At 41.2% G+C, this 14258-nt stretch overlaps 1 long non-coding RNA gene across 1 annotated transcript in view; it reads right to left on the bottom strand.

Moving 5' to 3' along the window:
• Positions 1–232: 232 nt before the first annotated feature.
• Positions 233–14258, bottom strand: part of LOC122531289 — a 69180-nt gene continuing 55154 nt past the window's right edge. Inside the window, exon 3 of the long non-coding RNA XR_006307245.1 lies at positions 233–989. This is a non-coding gene — a long non-coding RNA (uncharacterized LOC122531289). The remainder of the gene's footprint in view (positions 990–14258) is intronic.

Genomic DNA, 14258 nt, shown 5'->3' on the forward strand with positions numbered 1-14258 from the left:
CATATATGTTATGTGTATCATACTGAAATATTTCTGAGACTTTAATAACATCTATCCCAACGAGATTCACCTGTCACGATCACTTTCGAAATCGATCGTGGAAATTTTCTAATGTTCTCAAAATTCGAAAATTGATCAACTCTACTTTTCCTTAATTTTATTGTACGATGATTTCCACAAAATTTCTAAAGTAAATTTGAAAACTGATTTAATTATAAGAGCAATATGGCTCCTAAACAGCTACGTCATACAATGAAACTGCTCTGGCTCAATTAATACGATATACGACGTAAAAGTACATTTCCGGAACTAACCTCAAATCGAAGAAGCGTACGTCGACTTTTATCATGTAACCAACTGCGTTACATCGCTGTCATCTTTCTTATTATTTCGTGATCAGTCCAAAGAACGACGACACATCGACTCGAGAAATCGAAACGAAACGCACGACATTTGAAAAACATGTCGTCTTGAACGGTGATTCGTCGGAGTCATCGATTCGATGTATCGAACGTCGCGCTGATTGCGATAATCGAAGGTTCGGAGACGCGATCACTGCGCCACCAGTTGTGGCTAAAGCCGTTACGAAGTGGAATCGTGCTCGGATCGCGTGACACGTTACAGAATTCGTACCGCGGATAATTACGCATAAATTATCCGGCCGCGTGACGCGGTGTGTACGCTGACAGTGATGGTGCAAAGGAGTAATGTAGGTGAGATCTACTACGGTGTGAGTTACTATACCGCCGCGTGATCACGATCCAACGTAAGAATCGTCCATAGTTCCACTTGGAGCGGAGAAGAGAACGTTCGATACTCACGTGTCTTCAGCAAACGGGCCAGCAAACACTATTCTCGTCCCTCGAGCGAAGCACGAAAGCACGAAATGACGTCAGTGGAAGATCACTAGTTCCGTTACACCCTCGGAATATCCTGGCCGTTGCGTATCCACACTCCTCCCCTCTCACCGTAGCTCCTGCTCCGTTCTCCTACAAGGTACGAGACCACAAGATACTCCTCTCTCTTTCTCTTCCTCTCCGTCACACTCCCTTGCAGACCGCAATAGCTCCAAAAACGACGAACGAACAAGCTGTCACTCGCGCAGTTCGTCGATTCCCACTTTGCTTTAAATCTGGTCTGATCCGATCCGATATTGCGCCGCGAAAGTAAGGTTATGCGCCGATGTTTTTCGTACGGCTGACGCGCGTACGCGGGTTCACGAGTATAAAAGTAAAAAAAGAAAGACGCGGTTTGTGAGACAGACACGGGTAACGAAGAAAGGAAACCGAGCGGGGCAGCGACGATGTTTGCCGTGTACTGCCTCCCCTTTCTTCTCTAGCTTCTCTATCGATATTCGGTGTCGTGATACTCGCTGCAACGACGTTCGCGATGTGTCGTGTCAGTTCTCGAACGGAGCACTGAGGAAAGAACTCGTCCTTTGCGCGCGCGCGTTACCGCACACGCGTATATCTATATATGTATATAGGTGTGTATATGTATGTATATATATATATACATACATATATATGTATATATATATATATATAGACAAATATAGATATTATATACAACACACGTGCTTCTGTATACTGTCCTTCGTTCCGTGAGCGAACGTTTCTTTCTTCCCTTTTTTTTCCTTCCTCCTTCTTTTTCTTGTCGATTAATCAAGAACAGTTACCGTTCCGCGAATTCACACGAACCATCACTCGCGAGTGCCGCTGCGAGACTGGAACGCGGGGAAACATGTGCGGCCTCTTACATACCGCGGCGGGCGAAGGGGGAGTCGGGGAAGGGAGTAGGGGGAGCCACCGACGAACAGATCGAGAGCGGTGGGGAAAGATCCCACTCCGGGCGCCACGAGTGGGGTAACTGGCAAGGACGCGAGACCTCGACGTGTCGCGGTCGCTCGACGTACTACTTTTTTTCCTAGCACTCGTCTGCTTCCTTCCCCCCGGGCCGCCGTTGATAAGGGAAGTTATCGGCAGCCTCTCTCTTTCTCTTTCTCGAGATCTGAAATTGGATGGCCGAAAAAAAAGGAAAAAAAGAAAAAAGAAAGAGGGAGAGGAGATTTGTCCCATTTGGACCGGGTTCCTGATCTCAATCATCGCCGCCGCGTTGCACGTATACGAAAACCACTGCGGATGTTAGAGATAGGGCGCCGTGAGAGCTTGTTCCTTTTGGAGCTGGTTAACCATACTTAGAGCCTACTCGTTTCTAGTCGTCGTTGAAATCTATCGAACGAAATAAAGCGAAACACGAGTGAACCAAGTATTGGATTCCTGTTATTTACTTGTAAATATAAATTGTTTAAGAGAAAATGACTAGCGAACGTAATTTCACATGCACTGAACCTGGATCTTTTCGTTATTTATAGATCTGTATGTATCGAGCTATAAACAAATCTAGTTCACTTTTATCTATGATTAACGCTAGAACTACCAAAGCTGTCAAAATGATCAATTATTCATAATTCTTGTTAATGCACAAATAAAAGCTTGTGTTCACTCCGTTGTATTATAAATTTCTATTTCTCTTTTGCTCGAATGTTTCTGATGAAAATTTTATGCTTTAATCACTCGTCGGTAGTTCCAGTGTTAACGACGCACGGAATCGCGAAATATTTGAAAGATTAATGCCACCATTTATTTCTACTAAATTGGTGAAAATGAAGAAATTTGGTATTTTTGACAAGATACTTATTACAAACTGTTTTCCATTGCTCTGATACTCGAGTTCTATACTCTATTTCTAGTAGTAAATTACATAAATATCTGCAATTTGTTCTGTACTAGAGATTAAATGTAAGAGCGACGTACACGAAAGTACATTTCGATCTCTGGAGTACCGTTTAATCGCGTCTAGATTGCACGACCTTGATTCACTTACACGTAAGCAGATGTACCGACGAACCGAACGTGCAGGAAGCCCGCTATCTAAAGACAATCGCGACAAATCGCAAGGTAGATTCGTATCGTGACTTCCGCGATGAGGTAAAACCGACGAGACGCAATCGCGATTATAAAGTCGTCTCGGCCGTGGCTCCGCGAGGAATTCATTTTCCTCGACAACGCGTAACACAAGAGAAAAGGTTTCGCCGGATGATTGCGATGGAAGCTATTGTAAATCGCTCATGAGGATTGGAGAATCGCTTTTCAATTCGACGCAGCTCGCTTCCACGATTATTGCCGCGAGTGTTCGATCGAACTTTCCTCCGTTTACATTTTACGTTTCATCATCATGGTTGTCCGTTGGAATGTTCGATGGCCGGCGAAAAAAAAAAGTATCGTTCTCGCTTGAATTAATTGTTTCGGATCGATCTTTGTTGCTCTCGATTACTGCACGATAGTGGCTCACGAAAGTTGTTTGGAACAAATGTTGCTACACGAAACTGGTTTTGGACTTTTGTCAACGCCGTGACGAAACACGATTATATAGAAGAGATCGTGAGATATTTATTGCAAGCATGTATTCAGTAAGCAAGTAATATGCTGCATGAATAAATATCTCAACCGCGTAAAAAGTACGCTGAGAATTTTTCTGCATTTTTTGAAGATGGCAAAGGTGCACATAGTGCATAAACTTTGAATATAAAGTGTATACAACGTATAGTGCCGAAGATTATATTCTTGAAAATATGAATTTGCATAAAAATTTGCAATCTAACGCGTGTTGAATCGCTTATATTAAAGTAATGTTAAAATACTGATTGAATATATTCGTAATCTCTCTATGAAATAATTGTTACTTTCACTAATAAGTATTTAAATAGTTTTTGTAATCCACGGTAGATATCATTGAATTGTTTAAATTATTCAAATGGATTTAAGACACACAGAATCTGGAGCATTTGATCATAATACTTCAAAGATCATACTTCAAGATTACTTCGATCTGAATGTTGTTCAGCTAATTTGCGGCACATTCGATACACGAGCCAGAGAACATTGTTCGAAAACAAAACAGCAAGTTATATAACGCATAAACTAAAGAACGCATTGGTAAAATAGGTTACATAAGCTTGCAATAAGAATATCAAAGTTGCGTATTGCGGTAGCGAAAAAAGAAAGCGATTTTGTGACGCAGTAAAAGCATTCTAATTCCTCCAGAAACGAAGTACATCGCCGCTTTATTCTCCGATGAATCACATTATCACATGATTCACGATACATTTCCAGAATCTCCTTTATTTTAAATATATCACTTACGCTTCGGAATGTCTTTGTACGCTTTCAATTGTTAGCGACAAAGCGATAAAGACAAAGTCCCACGTATTTATAGGAAATTTCAACGAAAGTGCAACATAGAACGCGCGCAACAGTGAAAAGTATATAAAATATCAAAAGTAAAACGACGCGTCACAATATGCAGCTAGCGAGACCTTTGTTTAGTTAGTCTACACTTTTTTAATTGCCGTCAGAAAAAAACATGAATTTGCATAAACATCCGCCTGTCTACCGAGAATTCATCCCCGCCGACCTCCGGATCGGAACCCTCTAACAACCCCCCCGTGGATGTTTTCCACATGCAGCGCCTATTTATATCAAAAGCACGGCGTGTGTCTTTTTAAGAATCCCCTCCCTTTGTACTTGTTCATTCGTGGTGTGGAATAAAAATGTGTCACGCATACAGGAACAGGGACGATAGAAGGAGCACGCACGAGCGCACCCTTCAAGCGTGCAGGGCTCGGGCACGTGGAAAGTTCAACAGGAAGGAAACATCAGAAACAGCGCACCGTACACGTATGTACGAGCACACACGTAAACACACACACACATGCTTCGTCTCTCTGTTTCACTCTTCCTTTCACGCGTGCCTTTTAAAGGTCCCATGGAAAGCAGCACGCGCTCGGTAAATAAAAGCCAGGGCGCATTGCACTGTTCGCCGGCTCGTTTCCGCAGCGTTTAACGACTCACCGCGGCTATCTGCGGCGTTATCCACCGTCTTACACACCTCTTCTCGCCCGCTCGTCAGCCAGCCACCCCTACGACTCGCTCCTTCTTCTTACTACGTTCCAACCACCTTTCTCCGTTCCATTGGATTCGGTTTAGTTTCTTCCGCGGCGCTATCGATCGCGCGTTTGTTCTTCCCTCTTATCGTTTTGTCCCGTTTCTCTTATCAATTTTTCTCTAGAAGCGCCCCCTCCGCTTCGAATCGGCGCGTCGCTGGCTGCAAAAGGAACAACCAACCCCCCTCTAGGTCGATCCCAGTTACGCCCTTGTTTGCACGCCCGTACGGCCTCAGCCCCTGTTGACTTTCCTTTTAGCTTTATTTACGGATCCCATCTCTTATTTGTTTCTATCGCTGCTCGATATAATTTTATTTGCAACCACTCTCGCCGTGTTTGCGATCCGAGGCCCGGCGAGTATCCACCGCGGATCGTCGACATGTTGCGAATCGCCTTTTCATCTTTTTCAGTGTTTTTCATTCGTTACGTTCGGACTCGTTTTGTTCTTTCATTTTCGGAGAGATCGGGATAATTTCCTCTGAGACGAGAGTGTAAATGTGTAGTTTGTAACTTTGAGAGTAGGAAATTTGATTTGTAGATTTTTTTTTGCAAATTATTCGAATCATCTGTATGTATTGTACGATATTATACTTGTGAGTTTGGAGGATGAGAAAGTGGCATTGTCATTTCGTAGAGCGACTTGGACTCAGCGCATCCCCTAAAATCTAAAGCACCGTCGAAATAACAATAATACTCAAGATATTCCTGTTATGATCCCTGTTATTAGTAGAGAATAGAAGTGATTTATGGAAGAATGATTTACACAAGCTTCGTTAAAGTATTCAACTGCGAATATAACGGGTACAGAGACAAACTTTCTTAAGTCGGGAAACGATTTTTCATTTACAATCAATTACTTTCTGACGATGAATTCATACTAAACTATTGATCATCGCGTTGTCCTATCAAGAGATCATAATCTAATTAGAAACAAAACAATCAAGACCTATCCCACTTAGTATCAGTACGAACAGCACATAAAAAGGAAAAATTCTTTCGATCCTCGCATCGCGGCACAATTCACACTGATCTTCACCAACGAGATAAATCGGCCGTTCAATCACCGTCAAAATTGATCGACCATTTCCCGAGCGGTCACAGTTAAATATACACAACAACCTGTCTTTTGTAGCTTCATATTTTAACCTTTACCCTCCCTGGCTACCACCCTTCCGGTTTCAACGTCGTACAGGCATGCTGTCGCTCGCTTTTCCTTTCCTCTGTTACATCAGTAAACAGGTTAGCCAATTTTTCTGGCGCTAGAAGCGGGAACGCGAGAGAAGTACTAGAATAAGAATGTACAGTCGAGGGAGCAAATGCAAGGAATGGCTTTGGGCGTGCAACGTTTTACACGTACACGTTTCCAGCGTGCTGCACCGGCTGTACGTACAATACAGACGTACTTACGTGTCGCGCATATTGTTCCGAGCAGGTTTTTCGACCGAGATTAAGAATGAGCACGTAGCTTGACACTTTGTCAGGCCTAAGTATGCCAAGGATTACCGGTATGAAACTTTTACGGTCGACAACAACCCGCGGACGCAATAATCCGTGTCGTGGGACAGGAAACCGGGCCGTCGTGTTACGCTACCACCTGGTCGCCGATTGACAGGAAGTTGCTGTTCGAAAGTCACAACCCTTGACGAAAGATGTATACAATTTCTTTTACTAATATAAGAAGATCGCTCTTCTCGAACAATTCAATTTCGGAATAATTTTTAGAACTTTTTCGTTGGTGATTACTTGGCTACCTGGTGATAATAAATACGCAATAATTACAGGAATAATTAGGAGATCGTTTCCTTCCCGAAAACTCGAACTTGAAGCAATAATGGCTCTGTAGAATGTTCTATCAAATTTTTTTCATATCATCACTGTCGACGTAGTAAAATTTTTTGGAGTAATAGAAAGATGTTCCGTCAGGTTCACTTTATGTATACTCAAATTTGTCGCGAATACGTAAAAATTCATTATCAGTTTAAGTTTCGAAATGTTGAATTTGAGTAGCTGACTGAATTTGAAGGGTTTGGTCGCGATTGCAAACGAATTAACATATCCTACAAATATGAGTGGCGGTTTGAGCAACGTATAATCCGACGATACTATCTGAGCGATCATTAGCAGGTTGCGCGACGAGCAACGGAGAAGCTTCCTTGATGCAACCGTGTTGTGCGTGAAAGAAACGGAAACAATTCGTTCCCCGGTTGCCACGATTATTTTCACCTTGAGCACGTCCAGCAATTAATCTGCGAGCGAGTTGCATCCGCTTAACGTGCCATCGCGCGGAAAATCGATCCGCTCAATCAACGAAACGAACCGCCAAAGATAGCAATTTATCACGAGTATCGAACAATAATTTATCACGACTGAATTTTCGTTTTGTTGCTATCTGATCGCATAAATTACGAACATTACAATTTCATTGAATCCAAATGGAAGCGTGAGAACGAGTCAACTCGAAACCAACCAAAAAGAAGAAAGAAAGAAAAAAAAATGGGTCGACCATGTAAAAGGAGAAATATTAACAAATTCGTGGAAACTGAAAGAGAAACAAGAAAACGGGAAAAGACGAGAAACGAGAGGAACAATCGTACTTGCCTGCGTGTAATTACGATTGGAACGGGAAGCTAATCGATCGTAGGCGTATTGTACGTGATCGTTGGCGCGAAATTTATGCAGCTCGCCGATAAATCGTGGTCTGATTAACTGCCACCGATAACCGGGCCGATAATCGCGTTTGTCCTTTGAGCGAAGGCGCCCGCGCCAACGAGTTTCTATTTTCCATTGGCGAGCTGTTCGTGGTCACGGCCAACCGGCTGAAAACACTTGTATATTAGTATTCGTTCGCTCGTCCGTCGTCATTTTGCGTAACAAGCTAACGTTCTTCCAGCACCGTTTTACGACTGACCTCGTGGCACGTGTACCAGCGGAATTCAACAATGTGCCAGCGAGATATTGCGATTCAGTCGTAAAACTTCCTACCAAACGACGCGTGTTCTATTTTCCACCATAATTTTTCGTTTCCCACGTATCGATCACCTGGCGACTATCGTTCTTTAATGAATTTATCAAGGCAGTTTGTTTGTGTAGAAAAAAAAAAAACTCTTGCAAGTTTTCTCGATCTTTGAGAGAGTTGTATATTCAGGAGAATGTTTTGTGAACAACTCGCCGAGGAGAATTGTTAATTCAAAGAGATTGAGAAAAAGATACTGCTCTTAAGAGGGAAGATAACTTGTCTATTTATCAAAATAAAAATCTCTGTGCAATTATTTTGCTGCAAAAAAATTCTACCGTGAAAGAATTCACGAGTTAATGCCACAAGTACAGTTCCTCGTATTACATAACAAGTATCAAACAATCCGTGACTTATTATTACTTCATTTCATTACATTGTTGATATTAATATTCGTTACTCGATATTATTCATATTATTTCTTTTTTAATTCACGATTGATACAGTTTATATTAATTTAATGTAGCTTCTTTTCTCGTATTATTCCTTCTGGATATTTTTTAAAGAAATCTTCTGGATATTTTTTAAAGGAGCAGGAACCTTAGTTGATATGTCGAGTAAATCGACGTTGCAACAATCGAGCTCCGTCGTTTCAGCGAAGATTGTTTTCGCGGAGAACAAACAGTTTCTCAATAACGCGATCCGTGCGGGCGAGTCGGAGAAAAAAGCCCCACGTCCCTCGATTCGACGGAAACGGCACGTGTCCTTCTCGGATCTTGCGATGAAAATACGTTTGCGAGAGGATCGTGCGAGATCGAACGAAGTCAAATATTTGCGTGCAAGACCGGCGCGTGCTCAGGCGAACGCGATCGCGTGAATTCGCGCGTACCAACGTCGTACTTCCGCGTGCATGCATATTCATGCCTCGCGATCGCGACGATCGAGCTTCATCTCGAAAAGTTTCCCGATCCACCCGATGTGAAACGATACACGTGCAGGAATATTACATACAAAGACAGACAATTTAATTTCTTGTATAAAATTTCCTTCTCGTAATGTTCAATATTAATTTTACATTGAAAATTTTCATCTTGGAAATTTTTTAAAATTTGTGAAACACGTTGTATGAAACATTCAGAAATTTTACTAGCGTAATAACTTTATTTACTGTAGTGATTTCGGATTTTCTTTTTCGGCATAATCGTGAGTATACTCGTTTCTAATTACAATGCTAATGAGATCTCGAAAAATATTTCATCCAACGCGTAACGCCGATGAAAAATTTTCCATGCTAAAAGTATAGATGTTTCGTTTCTGTGATGACACTATTCCCTTCTTTGTCGTTCCGAAAGTTTGATACTGTAAATAGCGAATACTCTCCGGAAAGAATTCTCTCGTTATATTTTCTCTGTAAGGCAAGATTAAATTTTTTAATAAGCACCGTTACTACACCGTGGAATAATATCTACAACATCTTTCTATATACATTCATGTACGATGTTCGATACTGTTAGTCACGCGATAAAATCGATAGTGTTATTATAAAACTAAACACATCCCACGGGAGAACGTCTCCACATGATATTACGGGCAAGTTCTATCCGACAATACAGCCTCCAACGTTGTTGATCGATACGCGTATCTTATCACTCGTTCGAATTCTATCGATCCGAACGATCAAATTCGATTGATGCCCCTTCTGTAAAATTTTCTATAGATTGTCGCGCAGTAGCATAATTGAAAATTGCACGTGTGTTTCTTCCAATATCATATCTCTGGTTATTATCTTTTAACCGTTTTTTTTTTTTTTTTTTTTGTTTAATTGTGACTCAAATTTTAATTTTTTATTCAAAAAATGACAATTTTCTGATTTGAAGTTCAACAAAAAAGAATTCACAATCCTGACTTCAAGTTCGAAGTTCGAATATTCTAAATGTCGGACTGTGATTCAACCCTTTGAACTCGATTTGTTTTCAACCTTGTGTTTTCCACTTGTATCTCTTTTAAGGTAAATTAATAAATCGATACTTTGATTTTCTATAATTTCTTTAAAGTACGACAATTACCAAAATTATCAAAATCGTGACATCAAGTGAGTTCAATTCGAAAGGAAATTGGAATTTTCCGTGTCCAAATATTTTTCAAGAATCATTGTCAGAGTTTAATTCTCGATAGAGTGGCGCCTGAAGTTCGAGTCGGTGAATGCAGCGAAAAAAAAAAAAAAAAGGAGGGAGTCACGCGAACGTGTGAAGAATCGAATCATTCGTCAGACGTTTTCGCGACGATAAACGCGACTCGTAGAGCCGCTGGCGATAGCGCGAGCCGTAAGCTTTTATCATCGACCGACGCAGTCCGACCGCGACCGTGAAATTGCACGTCACGAACAAAGCCGCGCACATGAGCTGCGTCGTGTCAAAAAGTCACCCAGTCTCTCCCATTTCAGTCGGCAAACTGAACTGCCTCGACTTTTCCGCGTGGCTCTTGATTTCGCGCATCGATCGGCGAAAACTCGCTCGAAACAAGTACACCGCGCGACACCGCGCGCGCACCGTGTCGTAATTGCGACTAATTATGAATTCAGCGAGCAAACGTTGATGAACGCCCCGCGAGTTGCGCGCTGCTTATTTATCGAACTGCTACGTAATTAATTATGATTTAAACGCTGCGTAACAGACGCACGAATTGCTCGTGACGCGGAACATTGGTGATTAAATATGAATGCCAGCTGACATCGAACGAATATGGCGTTCTAACGTTCCACGTTCTATAATCAGAGTTCTCGAATCAGATTTTCGATCCACGTTCCTCTATGCTTTCTCTTCTGTCGTGAATCGAGTTAGACGGGATTTTACGCCCCGTCGCTTTTAACGAGGAAACCATGGTGCAAAGCTTGAAAGTCACAAATTCACACTGCACATCTGTACTTTGAAATGGGACATTTGTAAAGAATCACTCCAAAATACTAAATAGTTTACATTTGCAAGGAGTAAATAGCTACAATTAACCGATGATACTTTTCTCTTTCGAGTAAAAGAAATTTTAGTCATTTTAATTTTTTTTTTTTTTTTTTTTGACAAAATGTCTAATTTAAGTATGAAAGATTCGATAAGCGTGGTATTTTCTATTGTGACAATAAGACTGAATTTTGGCATTGAAGTTTGTTATGAAAAGTTTGAGTTTTATCATTTGGGGGACTTTGTATTTTCAGAGCGCTTAATTTTTTTGAACTATGATTCGCACAAAGAAGGAAAGAAATACATCTATATTACAGCTCTTAGCTCTCAGCTGTGAGATTCTATCGTCACAGCAATGGCAGTGTCATTCGACGTAGAACGAATTATGACCTCATCCTCCCGAGGCAAAGTAATTATTCAGTACTCTATTATTCAATTCAGTTAATCCAAATTCAGGTTAATCGAAATGTTTACACGTAATCCTCGATAGAGTTACAATTAAGACGGTGCCGACAGTTTAACGTCGAATTCACGACGAAACTCGAACGACGGATGATCTAGCAATAGATGTTTGATCGAAATTTATATCGACAATTTGAGAAGCATCGAAGAGAACAAATTATTCTCGTGTCTGTTTACAGAGATTCATATTATCTAGAAGCTAGATTTTTTTTTAACAACGGGTGCACTTTTGAAAAAAGTAACTAAAACTCGAAACTATGAAAAAATGTCCTTCGTTCGTCGAGCAGAGTTGCGTTTAATCCTCGGATCATAGCCGAGTGAAATCGATTCTCTCCGAGCGTTTTGCGCGCGCGACGGGGGCCGCCATTTGAAAAATTTTCCACTGGCAGCCCTACGACCTTACACGGGCCGGCATTCGAGTTCGACTTCGACCGATGAAACAGCAACTTTTTCATTCGAAAGCCGTACACGGCCACGTGTCGTCGCATCGAAACTAATAAGACGCAGCCGACGCCACGTGACTAGCCAGATTAATGATTGTACGACGGCCGGTTGACTCCGTGCCGGATAGGGATGGGATCGAGTCCCATACGAATCACAGTCGAGCGTTTGACGAATCTGAGCCGATCTTCAAATATTCGAGATGATTTTCGGGAAACGTTAGCCGGCTCAATGTTCATAGAAAATCATTTGAAGAATTTTTTGGTTGTTTCAGCTTCTCACCATAAAATTTCGTGCAAGCGCGGTGACAAATGAATTAAAATAGTCAAATCTTCTAAATTCGCGATTCTAAATTAGAATCGAGGAAGCGTGAAAAATTCGCGAGAAAAAATTCTAACTTTAAAATTTCCAGCGAACATTTGGAAAATTCGTGGAAAACAACGAACAAATAAGACATCGATCGAAACGTTCCGAGTGGCCGTCGTGGATTCGCGTAGAACGGAGAAAGCGTTGAAAAGATTCGAATTCGAAGCGTAAACTCTCCTAAAATTTGTAAAAGAGCTTGGAGATGACAAGTGATGACAAATAAATATAAAAAAGTCGATCGAAAGCTTGCAAATGCCCGCGGTAAATTCGCGCAGAACCGCGCGAGGAGGCGTGAAAAAATTCGCCAGCGGTTCCTCTCCTGGATTCTGTGCGTTCTGGCGGAAGAGGAGCGCGTGTCTGACTTTCACACGCCTCGTACCACTTTCCATTGTCGGCGACAGCGCAAAAGCACCTCGTCGCAAGACGAGGCGGGCGAGAAAGCCGCGGCTCTCGAGTGCAGAACCCGAGACCTTGAGTGCCTTGCGTGTGCACTCGCGCGTCGGTACGTCCCTGAGCGGCAAACAGGAACACGACGATTATCCGGCAAATGAATGAAATCGAGTGAACCGGTTCACTCGCGTACGTACTAACCGCTCGCTCTCGTTCGCTGCGGATCCGCCTTAAACCAGAACCGCTTCTTCATCGTGAATGGTCGTGCACCGCGTGGCACTGGAGATGGAAATCCAGTACCTCCGCTGAACCTTTAGACCCGAAGCCTTTCGAAACGTCTTTCCAACTCGGTGCTTCCAAGCATAATCGAATCTATCGCGCGACCGGTTCAAATTTTCGTATGAAATGAGAGTAATATTTCACGAAGTGGATAGAGATGTACATCGTAAGTAGACTGAATTTTCAGCGTCTCGACATGTTTGCGTTTGTCCATTTATTTCCACTATTCAGTGCGCCATTCAGGAAAATGTCTGTTTAAAATCAAGTTTATCAAGAAGATAATTTTGGTGATGGTTTTCACGTTGGAACTACCTAAAATGGTCAGAATGACCAATTGATAATTTTTGTTAGACATAGGACAGTTTTTAGTGACTTGAATGAGAATAAATATAAAACATTTTTACAGATTTGAATGATTCTCCGCAAAATACGCAAAGGAAAGCTCGCGTAGCTTATATTATATTATAAATATTTTCTGTTTCTTTTTTTACTTTTTTTAATGTCTGTGATAAAAATTTTATGCGTTACTTGTCGGTAGTTAGAATTATCAGCGTATCATTTACTTTCCTTCTATTTTAAGGTGTTTTATTATCTTAAACCACTATAATATGCACATTGGAAATGTAAGAGTATTTTTTGTTCCGCGAAGCACGCGTGTATTAAACTTTTAAGTAACGGTTCAATGTCGTAACGACTATGTAGCTGTTAGCTATAATTATCACCTATTACGGATACGTGGCACGATAATTCAAATTAAATTTATGTAGACGTCAGCAGATACGTTTTTAATGTCATTAGCATCTTGATCAATAATTTATTACAATTAAAATATGCATGATGCCAGAGCGTTTCATTGATCGAAAGTAAATTGAACGTAGATATTTTTCCTGCCTCGTCAATTCGCGAGACGAGATCCCGTCCTCATCGAACTTTGCACAGTGTGCTAAAATATTCCGACAAAGTGTCGACCAGTTCAAGAATTCATTGCGCACGTCTTGCAATTCGGAGGAAATGATTTTATTTGTCGTTGAAATTCCAAATTTCCTTTATTCTTTACATGTCGTTTCACTCTCCTCTTGCGAAATAAATTATACTTATTACAAATACTTATAAATTAAATTATACTAAATTAAAATCAATGGAAATTGAGTTATAAAATTAATTTTCTTCCTTTATTGATTTGAATTAGAAGTTTCCAATTTGAGAGTAACCCAGTTATCGAGTTAAAGAGTCTCGTTCGAAGTATACTATATACGTGTATATATTTGAAGTGTCGAAATATAGTTGTGGGCAACAGTGTCCCTTGAGAAATATGTGGCGGAGAACGCGAGTGAACGATAGATCAGCAACGTGACACAGCTACCGCGAATTTATCGATGTCATAATCGACATTTTTACCGTTACATAA

The sequence above is a fragment of the Frieseomelitta varia genome, unplaced genomic scaffold (assembly GCF_011392965.1).
Source record: "Frieseomelitta varia isolate USP_RPSP 00005682 unplaced genomic scaffold, Fvar_1.2 scaffold_383, whole genome shotgun sequence".
Classification (NCBI taxonomy): Eukaryota; Metazoa; Arthropoda; class Insecta; order Hymenoptera; family Apidae; genus Frieseomelitta; species Frieseomelitta varia.